The 18,893-nt window shown below is 41.5% G+C and overlaps 1 protein-coding gene and 1 pseudogene across 11 annotated transcripts in view; one reads left to right on the forward strand and one right to left on the reverse strand.

Moving 5' to 3' along the window:
* The window catches only part of LOC309568315, a 12,260-nt pseudogene extending 610 nt beyond the window's left edge, over positions 1-11,650 (reverse strand). Inside the window, exons 1-2 of the transcript in view lie at positions 11,558-11,650; positions 1-5 (exon numbers count right to left, since the gene is read on the reverse strand). The exon at positions 1-5 is cut by the window's left edge and continues 154 nt beyond it. The product of the transcript in view is annotated as an uncharacterized misc_RNA (transcript). The remainder of the gene's footprint in view (positions 6-11,557) is intronic.
* LOC309568008 (voltage-gated potassium channel KCNC1-like) overlaps positions 1-18,893 on the forward strand; it is a 208,774-nt gene that overhangs the window by 2,774 nt on the left and 187,107 nt on the right. The window lies entirely within an intron of this gene.

Raw genomic sequence — 18,893 nt, forward strand, 5'->3', positions numbered from 1 at the left:
TAGAACTATGGCATTGCAATACACACACAGGGATAAAGACCATAGTTATACAGGAAAAAAACATAACATATATTTGTGATCTTAAATCCTCTGGCAGTAACCTTGAAGTTGCAGTTTGAAAAAAAAAGAAAATTACAACTAGATGCAGCTGCAATGGCATGCTCAGGTCCATGGGAACTCGCATACAGTTAGGTACATACTATACTACTGTGTGCTCCATAATGTCTCTAGGATGCGCTTCATTACATGCATCCACCAGAGGGCGCCCTCTTGATATGCTCTGCAGAATCAAAGTTTCCTAATTAATCTTATTCAGATTATAGAGATCACAACGCTCTTGTAACTCCAGTATGCGTAATGCATGAACGTTTCAAAGGAAGACTGATTAGTATGCTGGAGTTTAGTGGTGCATGCATCCTCTGGGTAATTGCAGAAGTGAAGGTGAAAGCAGAGTCGGATGTAAAATGTGCAGGAGCTGCAGCAGTAAAGTACTGTAGAGTATAAGTAGGGGGGAGGGGGGGGGGGGTGCAGGCTGGAGGACTGCAGTGCAGGGGGAGCACAGCAAAGCTTGGAAAGTCACAATAGTCCAATCTGAGAGATGCATGCCTACAAGGGCACACTGCAAAGACTTTCCCGAGATATGCAAACATTGGATTTGTTTTAAACAGATGGGCAATGGAGTTATTCTCCATCCAGCATTCCAGAGGGTGACATTAAATACTCAGCATGCAAAGTGACCTGAAATCAATATAACCTGATAAGGAAGATGAGTTCCCTGCTCCTGTATCCTAGGAGTGTATGAATCTCAGCTTTCCTAGGAGATACAAGTGGAACATCACTTTATTTCTCCAGGACAATTAGATTTGTGCAGTGTGCTGTCTAGAGGATGGCCTTTTTAGAGAAGAGCTGGACATTTAAAGGACTGGCCTAATCTGATCAACTAACCGCAAGAAGAAAAAACAATGCTCTGTTCTTCTAGGTCTGCATTCCATTGACCTATGAGAAAGTTGGAGCTCCAGCTAGAAAACAATACTTTTTTGTGAGGTTTGGCAGATTTTGTAGCTAGCTGTTGATAAGAAAGCTCATCTATAGATGTATATAGCACATTAGAACTGTCATAGCACTGTAGAGAATAGTGATCGCATTGCTGATCACAACACTGGTGTGTGTATTTATGTTACAGTACAAGAAAAAAAAAAAGCAACACAATGGCAAGGTAGAATGTACTGTGACCACTAGAGGACGCTCGTCTGTCAAAGAAGTGGGAAACTGCAGCAAGAATTTCAGCTAACTCTGCAGATTCACCCTGCCCCCACCTCCCCCCTCTCTATCACTCTCTCTGTCTTTCTCTTTCTCTGTATAGCTCACTCTTTCTTGCTTTCTTTTTTTTCTTTTTCTCTTGCTCTCACACTATCTATCTTTTTCATCTCTCTTTTGCACACATTCTCATCTCTCTCTCCTATCTTTCTACAACATCTCTTTCCTTCTCTCTTCCTTTCATTCTCCCATCTCTCTCTCTCTCTCCTTCTTCTCCTTTCTCTCTTCCTTCCATTCTCCCATCTCTCTCTCTCTCCCTCTCTCTCTCTCCTTCTCCTTTCTCTCTCTTTCATTCTCTCTCTCCTTTCAGTTTAATTACCCATTGTCTTGTACTGTAAACCATAAAAATGAATAAGGTCTAAGGCACTAGGCTTAAATAATAATCAGGAAAAGGAAAATAAAAATGCATTTAAAAATATAATATTCAATGATTGCTTAGTTGAATAGCTATCATACATTTTAGCACACCACAATGGTATTTTTTTTATAACCATGTATTGTAAAGGAAAGTGCTGTAAATTAATGAATGAATGGATGGATTGGAAGGGAAGTGGAAATAGCAGTGTAAATATAAAGTGTATCAACCTTTATCAACCACTCAGCGATCAGCTTTCACTGATCTTACTACCCTAAGATGAAATGTGATTGGTTGCCATGGCTTCCTCTACACATCATAATGGAGCTTTGTGATGGTTTACTGAATAAGCTGTGTGTGTATGTATGTGTATGCGTGTGAGTGTGTGTGTGTGTATATATATATATATATATATATATATATATATATTACATCATAATACACAGGTCCTTCTCTCTGCACATCATAATGGAGCTTTGTGATGGTTTACTGAATAAGCTGTGTGTGTGTGTATATATATATATATATATATATATATATATATATATATATATATATATATATATATATACATGTGTGTGTGTGTGTTACATCATAATACATAGGTCCTTCTTTCTGCACATCATAATGGATCTTTGTGATGGTTTACTGAATAAGCTGTGTGTGTATGTATATATATATATATATATATATATATATATATATATATATATATATATATATGTGTTACATCATAATACACAGGTCTTTCTCTCTGCACATCATAGTGGAGCTTTGTGATGGTTTACTGAATAAGCTGTGTGTATATATATATATATATATATATATATATATATTACATCATAATACACAGGTCTTTCTCTCTGCACATCATAATGGAGCCTTGTGATGGTTTACTGAATAAGCTGTGTGTGTGTGTGTATGTATGTGTGTATGTATATATATATATGTGTATGTATATATATATATATATATATATATATATATTTTTGGTACATCATAATACACCGGTCCCTCTCTCTGCACATCATAATGGATCTTTGTAATGCCTTACTGAATGAGCGGTGTGTGTGTCTATATATATATATATATATATATATATATATATATATATATATATATATATATATATTCTTCAGTAAAGCACAAAGATCCATTATCATATGCAGAGAAACACCTGTGTATTAGAAAGTATATATATATATATCTATATAGATATACATATAAGTATATATATATATATCTATATAGATATACATATATTTACATATATATCCTATTCAGTAAAGCACAAAGATCCATTATCATGTGCAGAGAAAAACGTGTACTATGATGTACACACACACACACATATATATATATATATATATATATATTTATACATGTGTGTGTGTATATATATATATATATATATATTTATACATGTGTGTGTGTGTATATATATATATATATATATATATATATATATATATATATATATATATATAATATGAATAAATACAACACAGATATATGTACAATATTTTGTACTCTTATAATAGCAGCCTCTTTATCAGGACTTATGTTGCTTTCTTTTTCACCCCCTTTGAAAAAAAAAGTCCCATGGCTTTGTTTTAATGATAGGCTATTTGTGGTGTATTAGGAAGCAGGATAGGGTCCATGCAGCATTCATTGATTGGGGCCAAGTCAAGTCAATGGCTGTATGTGTCATTGGAGACATGCCCCATCTGTCCTGGATCCCCTGTGTTTGTGAGCTGCTGTTCAGCAATGCGTCTGTGAGCTGTCCGCGGTGCTGAAGCGTTAACTGCAGTGCTACATTTTCCAAGCTCTGCATACACCGCTCCTTTTAAGGCCATCCATAGTAGCCCTAGAGCTCAGCGCCTCTCATTCTGCTCCTGTCAGCTTTAAACAAACTAGAAGGGGAACGCTGATACATCTTAGGCTCTATCCAAAGCAGCAGTGGATAAAGCAGCTTCACTAGACGCCAAACATTTTATTGTAATGCCACAAGACATGAGCTGGTTTGTTACCATTTAAATGACATAACCCAGGTCAGGCAATGTACAAGCAGAAATCACTGCACTCTTCTTATTGGATAGAAAAATAGAGCAGCTAGCTTGAATTGGGATATACATCCAACTGTAGAAAAATCAGAGCACCAAAACCAAGGGGTGCAGCAATCACCCATATGCAAAAAAAGTGAAATATATTAGTAAACCTATCACAGAAAGGGTTAATGATCAATATTAGTCCACTCTACTCCATCCAGGTAGCATCCTGGTTGGGATTCGAACCAAGGACCCCAGTGCTGCAAAGCTGGAGTACCAACCACTAAGCCAGTGTGCTAGAAAAATAGAAACATAGAAGTGTGTTTGCAAAAAAAAAAAAAAATACCAAGTGGTCCATCGATTCGGCGCCATATGTATAAATTTATTTATTAATTTATTTATTTTTTAATTTTTTTTTTATTTTTGTAAAGATTTATGTTTTTAAGTATTATTTATTTATTATTTGTAGATTTAAGTATTTTTAAGTATAGATTTGTGTTTGTTGCAAGCATGTTTGAATCCATTTACACATGTTTGCATAAAAAAATACCAAGTGGTCCATCGATTCGGCGCCATATGTATAAATTTATTTATTAATTTATTTATTTTTTATTTTTTTTTTTATTTTTGTAAAGATTTATGTTTTTAAGTATTATTTATTTATTATTTGTAGATTTAAGTATTTTTAAGTATAGATTTGTGTTTGTTGCAAGCATGTTTGAATCCATTTACACATGTTTGCATAAAAAAATATCAAGTGGTCCATCGATTCAGCGCCATATGTTTACATTTATTTATTAATTAATTTTTATTTATTTATTTATTTTTTTGTAAAGATTTATGTTTTTAAGTATTATTTATTTATTATGTGTAGATTTAAGTCTTTTTAAGTATAGATTTGTGTTTGTTGCAAGCATGTTTGAATCCATTTACATATAGAAGAGTGTTTGCATAAAAAAATACCAAGTGGTCCATCGATTCCGCGCCATATTTTTAAATGTATTTATTAATTTATTTATTTTTTAATTTTTTTTATGATTTTTGTAAAGATTTATGTTTTTAAGTATTATTTATTTATTCTTTGTAGATTTAAGTCTTTTTAAGTATAGATTTGTGTATGTTGCAAGCATGTTTGAATCCATTTAGTGTTTATCTGACTCACCTCTGCTGGAAGGCTATGTGAAGCATCAACTACTCTTTCAGTAAAACTTGCAAAGATTAGTTTTGAACTTTCTTCCTGATAGTTTGAGTTGATATCCTCATGTTCTTGGCTTCATAATATAAATTCTGCCTTTTATGAGCCTTATTCATAATAGTTTCAGTCACATCTCCCCCCTTCCCTGCTTTCCTACAAGCTGCATGTTTGAAGTACCTTTCCTGATATGTTTGATGCATTTTTATTGCCCATCTCTGCACATGTTTTATCTGATCCAGAAACAGGGAACATAAATGGTGAAAGGTCTGTCTCAATTACCAATGTAAATCAATTCTATGAAAACCTCATGCGATTTGACAGTTTGAAATTGCATGACAAGTGCCTCCCTATTTATGGAACCGTTCAAATCTGTGCGACTCTGACTTGCACCAATTTGAAAAAGGTTACTGCACTATTTTTGGCGATTTCATGTGCGACTTGCATTGACATCTATGCATGAAATCATACAGATGTTGGCTTTAAAATCGCACTGACGTAGTGAGAACGGGGGCTAAAGCGTATTTAAATCTAAGAACAACAATTTATAGCATTGCAGCATTTTCACAATTTTTTTCTTTATTTCATCTAGTAACCCTGGCATTCATTTACTTCTTGTCCTAGGGTGACAACTGTACTATCGGTCCCAGGACAGGGAGGGTGTTAGGACTACATAAATCCTCCCTCTCCTCTCCAATGTCATGCATTTACATTTGTGAAGCATGGCATTGAGTGTTGCCTTTTTGTTCTCTTTTGCTTGTTTTTGGTGCATTGCATCTAGGCAGTCCATTTATTTCAACATGTGACAAAACAGGCTTGAGTGTTGAGCTTTGCATGTATTTTAACCACTTTAGCTCCGGAAAGTTTTACCCCCTAATGACCAGGCCATTTTTTGCGATACTGCGTTACTTTAAAGAAAAATTGCGCGGTGTTGCTACGCTGTACCCAAATACAATTGATGTCCTTTTTTCCCCCACAAATAGAGCTTTCTTTTGGAGGTATTTGATCACCTCTGCGGTTTTTAGATTTTGCGCTATAAACAAAAAAAGAGCGATAATTGTGAAAAGAAAAAAAAAAACGCCATATTTTTTACTTTCTGCTATAAAACATTCCCAATAAAAAAGTTTAAAAAATCAAATTTTTTTATCAGTTTAGGCCAATTTGTATTCTGCTACATTTTTTTGGTAAGAGAAAATCCCAAAAAGTGTATTTTAATTGGTTTGCACAAAAGTTGGGATCGATTTTTGGAATTTTTATTTATTTTTTTATTTTTATTAGTAATGGCGGCAATCAGCATTTTTTAGCGGGACTGCGACATTGCGGCGGACAGATCGGGCCCCTAACTGACATTTTTGGCACTTTTCGGGGACCAGTGACATTAATACAGTAATCAGTGCTAAATATTATGCACTGTTACTGTACAAATGACACTGGCAGGGAAAGGGTTAACACTGGGGGTGATCAAAGGGGTTAATGTATGCCTAACTGTACTTACTGACTGTGTATGGGAAGGGTTCTGTGACAGGCACAGAGAGATCGAAGTTTCAGCTTAGCTAAAACTCCTGATCTGTCCCTGCTTGTCTGACAGAAGACTCGCCTGCTTTGTTTACATAAGCAGGCGGGTCTTCTGTCAGTTTCTCTGACGATCGTGGGAGAAAGGCGGCAATCACCCCCGCTCCTCCGACAGCCCTCCTCCCGCTGTGTCTAAACACAGCGGGAGCGCGGCTACGGCGGCGCGCGCACCGTCGAACCCTCGTTCATGAAATCACGCAGTACTACGTGATTTTGCGCGGCCGAGCCGCCCTGCCGCTGTAATACTACAGTTGGTGGTCGACAAGAGGTTAAACATACATCTTTGTATGTTTTTGCCACAAGCAAAACCATACTTGTTGCTTGGCACTTTCGTGGTGCCATCAATAATGAATGGCACTGCAAGCACAACACATTCACATTTGTATGCCGCATGAACACCCGCAATTTCCAGTCATATAGAGCAGCAAGTGTGAATGGGGTCTGAAGGGGAGGTGTTTTGTAGTACATGGAGATAGCATGGAACAATGGATGGACAGCTATTTGTATTTCCAACAGCTATAATAAAATTCTTTCAATGGCATATTTAATAGACCAAAGGAAAATGTGTTTACATACACATAAGAGGAAGTAAAGTCTTCCGGGTTTTTTTTTTTTTTCTATTTTTTCTTCCCCGCAAAGTAAATGCATAATGTGCTAGTATGCATTGCATACTAGCACATTATGTGACACTTACCTGCAAAAGAAGCCTGCATTGTCCCCGCTGGTGGCCGCATCCATCTTCGCCCGTCTTCCTTCCGGGTCTGCCGACTCCGGCTGTATTACTGGCCGAAGACGCATGACGTCACTCTCGCCCCTGCGCGTAGGAGCCACCGGTCATGGCACAGGGCTCTGAAGAAACGACACGGGCGGCTGTTTCTTCAGAGCGCATGCGCCGATGATGTCATCGACTGCATGCAATGTAAATATCTTCTAAATGGTGCAAGTTTAGGAGATATTTACAGTAGGGATCGACCGATTATCGACAAAGCCGATATATCGAGGGCTGATATGCACTTTCCCCGATATATCGGAATTGGCTACCAAGGTGGCCGATATTGCCGATATTTCGGGAAAGTGCTGTACCGGAGTGATGCCTGCAGCTAGAGGCATCACCCCGGTACCGGTGTCCATAGCCGACGGTTGGCTGTCTTGTAATGACAACTGATGCGGCTGAGAAGCCGCTCGGCTGTCATTACAAGGAGTGGGAGGGGACATCCCCCCCTCCAGCCGCCTTCCGCGGCTCACCCGGGTCTCCCGTCCCACTGTGAGACCCGGGCAACCAGCCTGCACGGCTGCCAAAGACCCGATCAAAGCTGCATTCGGCTCTGATCGGGTCTCCATGCAAAAACCCAGAAGTGATGGCATGGAATGTAAATATCTCCTAAATGGTGCAAGTTTAGGAGATATGTACAGTAGGGATCGACTGATTATCGGCAAAGCCGATATATCGAGGGCTGATATGCACTTTCCCCGATTTATTGAAATCGGCCACCAAGGTGACCGATATTGCCGATATTTCAGGAAAGTGCTTGTACCGGAGTGATGCTTGCAGCTAGAGGCATCACCCCGGTACCGGTGTCCATAGGCGATGGTCAGCTGTCTTGTAACGACAACCGATGTGGCTGAGAAGCTGCTCGGCTGTCATTGCAAGGAGCGGGAGGGGATGCCCCCCCCCCTCCCGCTGCCTTCCACGGCTCGCCCGGGTATCCCGTTCCCACCAGGAGACCTGGGCAACCAGCCTGCATGGCCGCCGAAGCTCCCGATCAAAGCCGCAATCGGCTCTGATCGGGTCTCCATGTAAAAAGCCAGAAGTGATGTCATGAGTGAACAATGATGGCCAGTCTATGACTTCAAAGGTAGTACAGGGCCAGACGTGATGTGGAGAATATGAGGGATGGATGGATGGATGGCTGGATGCGCTGAAACAGAGTCAATCAGTGGTGCATTTGCATAGTACAGCCGTCCGTACAGGTAAAGACTGAATGGGGTCGGTGCACCGATGTACTGAATGGTAACCCAATGGCTAACCTGGCCATGTAAAGCTGGACTGTGGGCAGGTGGATGGGTGCAGATAGGAGCGATGTACCTGCAGTATCTTGCTAGGAGGCCGGCTACATGTGGGTGAGTCAGTGTCCTATGGACAGTATACACAAAGTAAGTCAGTGCGATCTCACCACTCCTTAGCCCTGTTAAAGGCTCCTAATGCTTCCTGGACAGAATCCCCATAGAAGTAGTTCACCAGTGCACTCTTCCTTCGTGCCGCTCTGTATGTGCAGTGTTGGTCCACATGTAGGTGACATGGGTATGGGAGTCTACAGGGTCTGGTTTAGGAATGGACGTCACAAGGGTAATGACGCTGTGCTCACATGTTTCGCTCGTAAACACAAGCTTTTTCAGAGCAAAGAGGGGTTCAGCTGAGGTGCTTTAAATAGGATAATTAGTAGTTGTATGATACCCTGGACTGGATTCTGGTACCCCGCCTCACTGAGACCTCCATCACATCAGGCCAAACTTTGATGACAAGTGATTTTTAACTGTTTACATGTGAGTTGCCAATTTGTCTTTTCTGATAAATACATTCATTTACTACACTTAGATTGTGCCCTCCATGCAGGTACATGGGTGCAAAGGTCCTTGGATGCACAAAAGTTGCACTCCAGCATGAGGCCTAATACTGTAAGCTTTTGTGCGCATGTGCGAGTTTATGCAAGATGCATATAGCTAGCCTACATTCATTACTCTGGATAGCTGTATGCTGCAGTTGTCTGGGTGCAGACATATGCCCGCATATTAACTCAGATGCCCGTGGGCATCTATGTACATGAGGCCTTCTCTTTTTTTTTGTGGATGAGTTATTTGGATTGCTGCGATATTCTGCAGAAGCATGCAGCACATTTTTAATACCTCAATCATTAGAGGAGCAGGATGCAATGCAAAGTATAGCCAGGGTCGGCCCTACCATAGGTCCCACTGGGTCCATTGGACCCAGGCAGCACTCGGATAAGGACAGCAAATTGGCTCCCAAGATTTTTTTTCCAGCTGTTTTGTGTGTCATCAGTTTGCGGTGCGTTATGTTCGGCATTTCCCCATCTCATACTGCTGCCTGTAGTGCAAACTGATGAGTATGGGGAGGACAGACACAGGAGTGACAGGAGGACTGAGGACAGACACAGGAGTGACAGGAGGACTGAGGACAGACACAGAAGTGACAGGAGGACTGAGGACAGACACAGGAGTGATAGGAGGACTGAGGACAGACACAGGAGTGACAGGAGGACTGAGGACGGACACAGGAGTGGCAGGAGGACTGAGGACAGACACAGGAGTGACAGGAGGACTGAGGACAGACACAGGAGTGACAGGAGGACTGAGGACAGACACAGGAGTGACAGGAGGACTGACGACAGACACAGAAGTGACAGGAGGACTGATGACAGACGCAGGAGTTACATGAGGACTGAGGACAGACACAAGAGTGACAGGAGGACTGAGGACAGACACAGGGGACTGAGGACAGACACAGAATTGACAGGAGGACTAAGGACAGACACAGGAGTGACAGGAGGACTGAGGACAGACACAGGAGTGACAGGAGAACTGAGGACAGACACAGAATTGACAGGAGGACTGAGGACAGACAGTGGGAGGACTGACACAGGAGTGGCAGGAGGACTGAGGACAGACACAGGAGTGACAGGAGGACTGAGGACAGACACAGGAGTGACAGGAGGACTGAGGACAGACAGTGCGTGTTTGGTGGACCAGTCCGGTGGTGAGTTATGGAAGAAGATAACAGTATATATAATATTTTCTAAATGTTATATTTATTTAAAATAATGGATGTGGGGGCTTTTTGGTGGGCATGATTTTTTTTTTTTTTGGGGGGGGGGGAGCAGCATTTTATTCTTGAACCCAGGCAGCACAATGTCTTGGGCCAGCCCTGAGTATAGCTATGATAACGTCGAGGTCTCCACTCTAGGAAATGCTCCCATTTTTGCAGTATTCCTGGATACAGGATGTTAGGCCGTCTCTGCCTCATTGGATAAAAACCAGTTGGAGAAAATTGCCTCTAGGAATTGTAACAGCCTCTAGGAATTTATCCAAAGCAGCGGTATTGATTGTGAATAGAGATGGATTTTTTATGCAGCTCTTCCTGAATATCTTTTATTCATATTGTTACTTGTGCAATAAATTATACATGGTGTACACAGACCTCCAGTATTATGAGCACATATGCCACAGCACAAGTAAAGCTTGGAAACATTGTTCAGGGGCCACAGGGGTCCTTATTACTGGATTTACCAACATAGGTCATATGGATAGTAGGTTTTGTAATGTCAATAATCCTGGCGATTTTGTAGCATTACTAGAGGAGTTCAGGAAACAAAGACAAAAATATTATTTTACAATCCACTTATTCACTTTTTGTTCCTTGAAATTTAGGGAATAAAATGTTCATCAATTGCCATGTCTGGTTTAAGTTGTTCTTACTATTATAATTACTGTTATTAATATTATCATTATTATTATTTTTATGATTAAATATAATCTTAGTAGTATAAGTATTTGGCTTCTTACACAGTAGGGATCGACCGATATCGTTTTTTCGTTGCCGATATCTATATTTTGGCCATTGCATATCGGTATCAGCCGATATGGGCCGATATTTTGAACATTTAAAGTTTTGCAAAATAAACACAATTTTCAACACAAATCTGTGGTGGGTGGCTGGCTGGCACCCTGCGATTGGTGGCTGGCTGGCACCATTTGGTGGGTGGCTTGCTGCCACCCTGTGTGGTGGGCTGCTGGCTGGTACAGGCCCAGGGCCTGTGGGTGGCTAGCTGGTACTGGCAATGCCTGTGGGTGGCTGGCTGGGTGGTGGAAATATGTTTGCCATACTTAACCCTGTCTGTACTGTGCTGGTAGATCTCATTATCAGTTGTAATCTGGATGTGCACACCCTCTGTTCTAACAAAGGGTTAAAGAGGAACTTAAGTTCCCGCTGTGTTTTTTTTTTTTTTTTAACCCCCAGCTTACCTGTAATCCAGCTTTGTCCTCAATTCAGATACTTACCTGCCCAGGGGACCTGGAGTTGTCCTTCTGTGTTCCATTGATCACATCCAGCAGGCCAGAGCTTGTGCTGCCATCTTGGTCCTCCTTAATCATCAGAAGCTGGCTGTCTCTTCTGGATTCAGACAACCAGCCTCCAATGATGCCTGCCAGCTCTGCCTATGGCCACTCTGTGTCTCTTCTCCTGTATCCTCTTGGGATATGTGACAAGGAAGACCTGCATTTTGGGCACTCACCCCTGAATGCATTGAGGCCCCAAATAGGAGTACAACTTGGTACCGCTTTCAGCCCCAGCCTGCTGTAGAATTGATGGATACATTAGGGGACAGTCGGACAGATTGGGGTAGAGAGTTCCAAAGAATGGGAGAAGCTCGGAAGAAATCCTGGAGGCGAGCATGGGAAGAGGTGACAAGGGAGCTAGAGAGCAGGAGGTCTTGGGAGGACCGAAGAGAGCGGCTTGGTTGATATTTTGAGATCAGGTTAGTGATGTAGCTGGGGGCAGAGTTGTGGATGGCTTTGCAAACTATTGTTAGCACTTTGAATTTTATTCGTTGGGTGAGTGGAAGCCAGTGAAGGGATTGGCAGAGAGGGGTGGAGGACACTGAACGGTTGGTAAGGTGGATAAGTCTTGCAGCAACATTCATTATGGATTGAAGGGGGGATATAGAAATATATTACTGTAAATGATTTCATTAACGCAAGCATATATTTCTGCTACTATCACACCTATATATGTCTAGGTGTGTATATAAATATATGGATGTGTGTATATACACCACTATGCACAAGTTCAGATGTTTTGCCTGCCTCAAAAGAACCCCAAAAAATGCCAAAAAAAAAGCTAGCGTAAAAAAAAAAACGCCCAGGTGTATTTTTGCTGGTATTTTTTGGGGGTTTTTGGAGGCAGGCAAAACATCAGAATTTGTGCACAGTACAACTATACATAAGTTCAGATGTTTTTCCTGACTGCAAAGAACCCAAAAAAATGCCTTCTATTAAACCGGCAAGGTGTTACAGCAGCGAAGCCAACCCCCTGAGCTGAAAGTTTTCTAATACAAACGATCTTTTAGACCCCCCAGATACTAAATCCAAAGTAAAAATCAAAAAATCTCTTTTTTTTTTTAAATTTTTTCAATAATTGGCTTTTTTATCAAAAATGACAATTTTTAAGACCTTATTTTTGTGTGATTTTGTGTCTGGGGGGTCTAAAAGGTGTACCTGTGAAGTTTCAGCTCTGTAGCATGTCCAGAACCAGAAAAAAAGATCATAAAGGTGTTAAAGGAGGGTCCCACATCCCTGTTCTACTGAAAAATTATATATTTTTTTTTTTCATGGTTCTGGACATGCTACAGAGCTGAAACTTCACATGTACACTTTTTAGACCCCCCAGATAATAAATCCAACGTCAAAATCATCTCTCTTTTTTTTTTTTTCAATAATTGGCTTTTTTATCAAAAATGAAAATTTTTAAGAACTTTTTTTTGTGTGATTAATAGTTAATGGGGCATGACCCAGAACCCTAGGCACTTTTTAGGGGCATTTATTGGGTTTTAGGGCTTAAAAATTGTGTTTTTTGATTACCGAAGTTGGGGTCCCATTGATTTCAATGGGGTTCTGAAATGCGAACCGAACTTTTGGAAAATTCGGGTGTTCTGGTAGAAACCGAAGTTTTCAAAAGTTCGATCATCCCTACTCGGTTTTAGATAGATTCAGTTTGAGGAAGTGGTGAGACATCCAGGCTGATATGTCTGTTAGAAGATCAGTGATGAGGGAGGAGACTGATGGGGTGAGCTGAGGGGTAGAGAGGTAGATTTTGAAATGATTGAAGAAAGAGGGTCAGCATGACAGCCAGCCAAACTACATTTAAAGAAGATAGATGGCAATCTCTGTGTTTCTCTCAAGCCTGGTACACTGTTAGTTTTTTTTCTGTTCAACCCAGTGGGTTGAATGAAAAAAAAAAAAACTGTCTGCTTCGGTCGGAGCCTCTATACTAACTATGCAAAGTTAGTAAAGAGATGAGATCTCCCCTGCTGAGTTATTGTGTTGTGCAGGGGGCCAAAACACTCCGATCAGCGCTCTCTGCCATTGGCTGAGAGCGCTGATCAGGAGTCGGTTCACTATTACGGTATTTTATTTGTTCATTTAATAAACCAAAATGGACCAAATAAAAGAAGTTAATCGTTAGTGTTGATATGCTATTTGAGGTGCACAGGAGCAACAGAGAAGATTCATTGAGATAAACAATTTTGGCCATTTTGACCAAATGTCTGACTCTGAGTGCACAGATCAGTTCAGGGTATATTAGGATGATAAACTATCAGTCAAACTAGATTAAAATTTTGAAAAAGACTCAAGTCCATCAAGAGCAAATTCTGACATGTCAAGTTTTGGTCCTAAAAAAGACAGAACTAACCCCCTCCTCATCTCCATCTTGCTACAACTGTGGTCATTTTAGCCTCATGGAGGAAAAAGCACCTTTCCTACCTCAAAGGCACAGGTAGATGAAATCCCTGGATCAAAATATTTCTATTCATCCTACACTTTAAGACTGTAGATATCAGTAATTTCTTTCCTAAATTCCTTTATTGATTTTGCCATTACTACCTGATGGGACAGGGCATTGCACAGCCTAACCACTCTTACCAGAGGTGACCCCATCCTAAGATGAGACTTCCAACTTATTACCTAAATACAACTGATGCCTTTTGTCCTTGGAGGGAGGGGGGGGGGGAGTCCATTTTCCAGATTTTTATATTTTTATTTCATACAGATTTTCGTTTGCCCCAAAGATGTCTCATTCCAGAAGTGACCCTTGACTGGTCTGCACAGGGGCACCAATAATTCCCGTAATACCATTGATTGGGCATTTTCTACTCCCACTGGCCACGGCCCTGCCCCCCTAAAGTCTGAAGCACAGTAAACTGGCTCTTTCTTTAGAAAGTTTGAAGACACCTGGTCTAAATAGAGGTCCTGGCACCCCTGGGATCTGGAGATCTGTGCAGATTATCACACTATACTAGTCAATTCTCAGACAATTGTTAGTCTGTATACATTGTATCCTATTGAAAGACCCAAAAAAGGACTGTTTTTGAGTCCCTGAAAGGCTTTGGAATCACGTTTGATCATAAAATAATATCTGGACTAGAGGACAGCGGTTTGGCGCTTCAATTTTTATTGTTGCTATCTGGTTAATGGTAGCAGGGAAAATTATCAAGGGATTTCAGGTTGTGTTAGCCACTGCCTCCTTAAATATGTGACGTAGTTATCCCAGGAGGCAGCAGGAGTACAGTGTGCATGCCATGCCCTCACTAGGCTAACAATAAAGAAGTCTGAGGGCAACAACAATAGAAAGAAAAATAAGGCTTCTTTCACATTAGCAGTAATGTTTACTGCTAGAGATCAACCGATTATCGGCAAAGCCGATATATCGAGGGCCGATATGCACTTTCCCCGATATATCGGAATCGGCCACCAAGGGAAAGTGCTTGTACCGGAGTGATGCCTGCCGCTAGAGACATCACCCCGGTACCAGCGTCCATAGCCTACGGTCTGCTGTCTTGTAATGACAACCGATGCGGCTGAGAAGCCGCTCAGCTGTCATTACAAGGAGCAGGAGGGGACGTCCCCCCTTCCGCTGCCTTCCGCGGCACGGACCCGGGCAACCAGCCTGCATGGCCGCCATAAAACCGATCAAAGCCGCATTCGGCTCTGATCGGATCTCCATGCAAGAACCCGGAAGTGATATCATAAGTGACATCACTTCCGGGTTCTGGCGCCAGATTAAAAAAAAATGACAGCATTCAAAACAACCAAACTTGGCGTTTTGAATGCTTTTAAGTGCAGAGGAGGGATTTGGGGTCTTTTAGACCCCCCCCCCCCCGATCCCTCCACAAGAGAACCTGTAAAGTAAAAAAAAAAAAATAATAATTTTTTTAAATGTACCAAAATATCGGCCCATATCGGCCGATATAGATATGCATTGACCAAAATATCAGTATCGGTATTGGCAACGAAAAACCGATATAGGTTGATCACTACTTACTGCCCTCTAAAAAAGTGACTTGCAGTGGATAGCTTTTCAGAGGGTTGTATAGAAGTGGCTGACAGCCAGGCATTCAGGAAACACTACTCTCTACCTGTTTTTTTTTTTTAAATTGGCAAATGCCAATTTTACACTGTAGGACCACGTCGTAACTGCAAGCCATGCTCATGCTACCCTCCAGCAGTGTAAAAGGAAGCCTTTGGTATCTTTACTTAGCTTCTACATTCCTCTTAACGGCCCCAATTGCTTACCTAGCCCTTGCAAAGATCCCATGCAAAAGCTAACCCTATGGACACTAGGACCCCATGGAGACACTTAAAGCATCATAGATCTCTTTAGTAGGATTATCTTCAAAGTGATACTAAACCCAAACTGGTTATTTAAATTGTCACTTCTATTTCTGTATGTGGATGATGTCACTTTTATGAAAAGAAACCATCTAATTACCTTTTTCCTGATCACAGCTGTCACCTGACCCAGATCTTTCCCAGCCTGTCTACAGGGAAGCATAAGCAGGAGGAGCTTCTAGTCCTCTGCTGCTGGTCACATGTTCAAATAAAAAATAAAACAGCCCTTGGAATACAGAGTAAAATATATATATATATATATATATGAATGTTCTGTTTTAAATTGTTATTTAAATATATATTTTAAACCAAATTTTTATTATTTAATGGAAATAACATGGTATGGGTGGATTTCTGCAAGTCACAGGGTGCGTCACGCCCCTCCAGCCTGTGTCTAAAAATAGGAGGGAGATGAAGCCACCATTAATCTACATGTAATATCCCACCCTCATTGTGCTTAGCTGGTTAGTGGGCATGGAGGAGGAGGGAGGGAGTGGGCTGTCATTTTCCACTGTGTATAGGCCCACATGTGTTACTCTATAATCACATGGGCTGCTCAGGTAGAAAAGCTTAGCATAGAAACTTACTGAAAACTGAGGTTGTGCAGAGCTGGCAACACAGCTGCGAAATCCCTAGCTGAATGGGGACATGGACCAGGGGAGGACTGGGCCAGGGGGCAGGGGGGCAATTGCCCCCTGCGTCGCTCTGATGCCCCATAAAAAGGCTGCCCCACTTCTGCCACAGACATGCCTAAAGGATTCCTGAGTGTGGGTTGAAGGCAAGGATAAAGCGCAGGCCTCCCCCCTCCCTCCCAGCATGGATAGTGTAAACTGTGTCTGAACAGAGGCCAGTTCCATGCCCCACTGGAGACTCTTCTGCCCTGTCCCAGCCCTCCCCAACCTCCCCCTACTGGCCAGGTCGGAAACCCGGATTCAGCCGGTAAGTAGAGAGTATCTGGAGCAGGGCTTCGGCTTGGAATGGGAGGTCAGGAGGAGGATTCGGAGAGTGGGAGGAGGGTGAGGGAGAGTGGGAGGGGGGCCGAGTTGCTGCACCATGGGCCTCTGGTTTTTACTTGCCCCCTGGGCTGAAAGTTGCCAGTCTGCCCCTGACATGGACAGACGTTGGAGATAGAGAGCCGTAGGATCAACCAGGTGTTTTGCAGAATACAGAAAACAAATCTCATAGTGAGTGAGTATTACCAACATGTAATACGCCATTTATTGATCATTTTTTTATGATGTGGGTTTAGTAACTCTTTAAGAAAGTAATTTAAAAGTAAAACATGTTTTTTTTTTAATTTTCTATTGTTACTCATCATCCCAAAATATGCCTCTGGCGTGCGGTCGTCATTGTCATCTACTGTAAGAAAGCTATTTTCAGTAATCCTAGCCTCTATTAGCCCGGATGACATACATAAGATCCAGCCTCATTCATAAAAGCAACAATGCTGTCTAAAATATATTCTAAATTCATCTCTTCCTCAAACTTAGTCATTTGTAAAAGATAATTTGCACAAGCCAAGCTTTATTTGTTTTTTTTAAAGCACTTTCTGACATAACCTTTTACTTTTTAAATGAACGGGAATAAAGTATTGTGTAAAAAAAAAAGAGTGCAAACAATTCACATACTAACATAAAAGTGCCTATTATTTGCTGAGCATGGAAATACTCCATTAGCCTGTGCCTGTGGATTCAGTAATTGAATCTGTCTCTTCACCATCTCATGCGTCATATTGGGAGCACTCTTACTTATTCAAAGTAGAAATGCAGCAAACACTTCTTTTTCAGGTTTTATCAGGGCTGGGAAGGGTTGGATCTTCTGTCTGATGCTAATCGGTGTCTGTGTCACTATATGGGACATATTCAATAAATAGTTCTTCTTCCTTGTTAACCTGCAGCAAACGATCATAAACTATTTTGTACTGGTTTAACTTTATGAGAGTGTTTGGTTGGCACTGGACTTAAAGCAAAACTATAGTGTGCAATACTTACCTCTTCTCATTGATCCGATGCCTGCAAAGTCCCTTACTGGTGCCGGTGTTCTGCCGAAAACTCCAACTTGCAGAGAACTCCAATCACGTCACTTCCGGTGACTGTACATCATCAGTCGTTGGGGATTTCCACAACTTGGTGTTTTCACAGAACCGGCGGCAGCCTATACACTCCTGTACACACTATAATGGGTGGGCATTGTTTGTCCGCCCGCTAGTAACCAAATACATGGCCACCTCCAAGGTGGCGACAACTAGGTGAAATTTTGCCTAATTCACCTGGCCAGATTTACATTTTGCATCTCACTGAAAACAACAACTGGCCCTATTCCTTCCACCACCTATACCACTGATGGGGTACTATCCCTCCCACTGATATGAGGCACTATTCCTCCCACTGATATGAGGCACTATTCCTCCCACTGAAATGATGCACTATTCCTCCCACTGATATGAGGCACTATTCCTCCCACTGATATGAGGCACTATTCCTCTGACCGATATGAGGCACTAATCCTCCCACTGATATGAGGCACTATTCCTCTAACAGATATGAGGTACTATTCCTCCCACTGATATGAGGTACTATTCCTCCCACTGATATGAGGTACTATTCCTCCCACTGATATGAGTACTATTTCTTCCACTGATATGAGTACTATTCCTCCAACTGATATGAGGCACTATTCCTCCACCTGATATGAGGCACTATTACTCCCACTGATATCCAGGCACTATTCCTCCACCTGATATGAGGCACTATTCCTCCCACTGATATGAGGCACTATTCCTCCAACTGATATGAGGCACAGACATCAACAATGGGACACTATTCCTCCCACTCATATGAGGCACTATTCCTCCCACTGATGTCAACAATGGGTCCCTATTCCTTCCACTAATACCACTGAAGGGGTACTATTCCTCCCACTGATATGAGGCACTATTCCTCCCACTGAT

The sequence above is a fragment of the Pelophylax lessonae genome (genome assembly GCF_965119305.1).
Source record: "Pelophylax lessonae genome assembly, chromosome: 12".
Classification (NCBI taxonomy): Eukaryota; Metazoa; Chordata; class Amphibia; order Anura; family Ranidae; genus Pelophylax; species Pelophylax lessonae.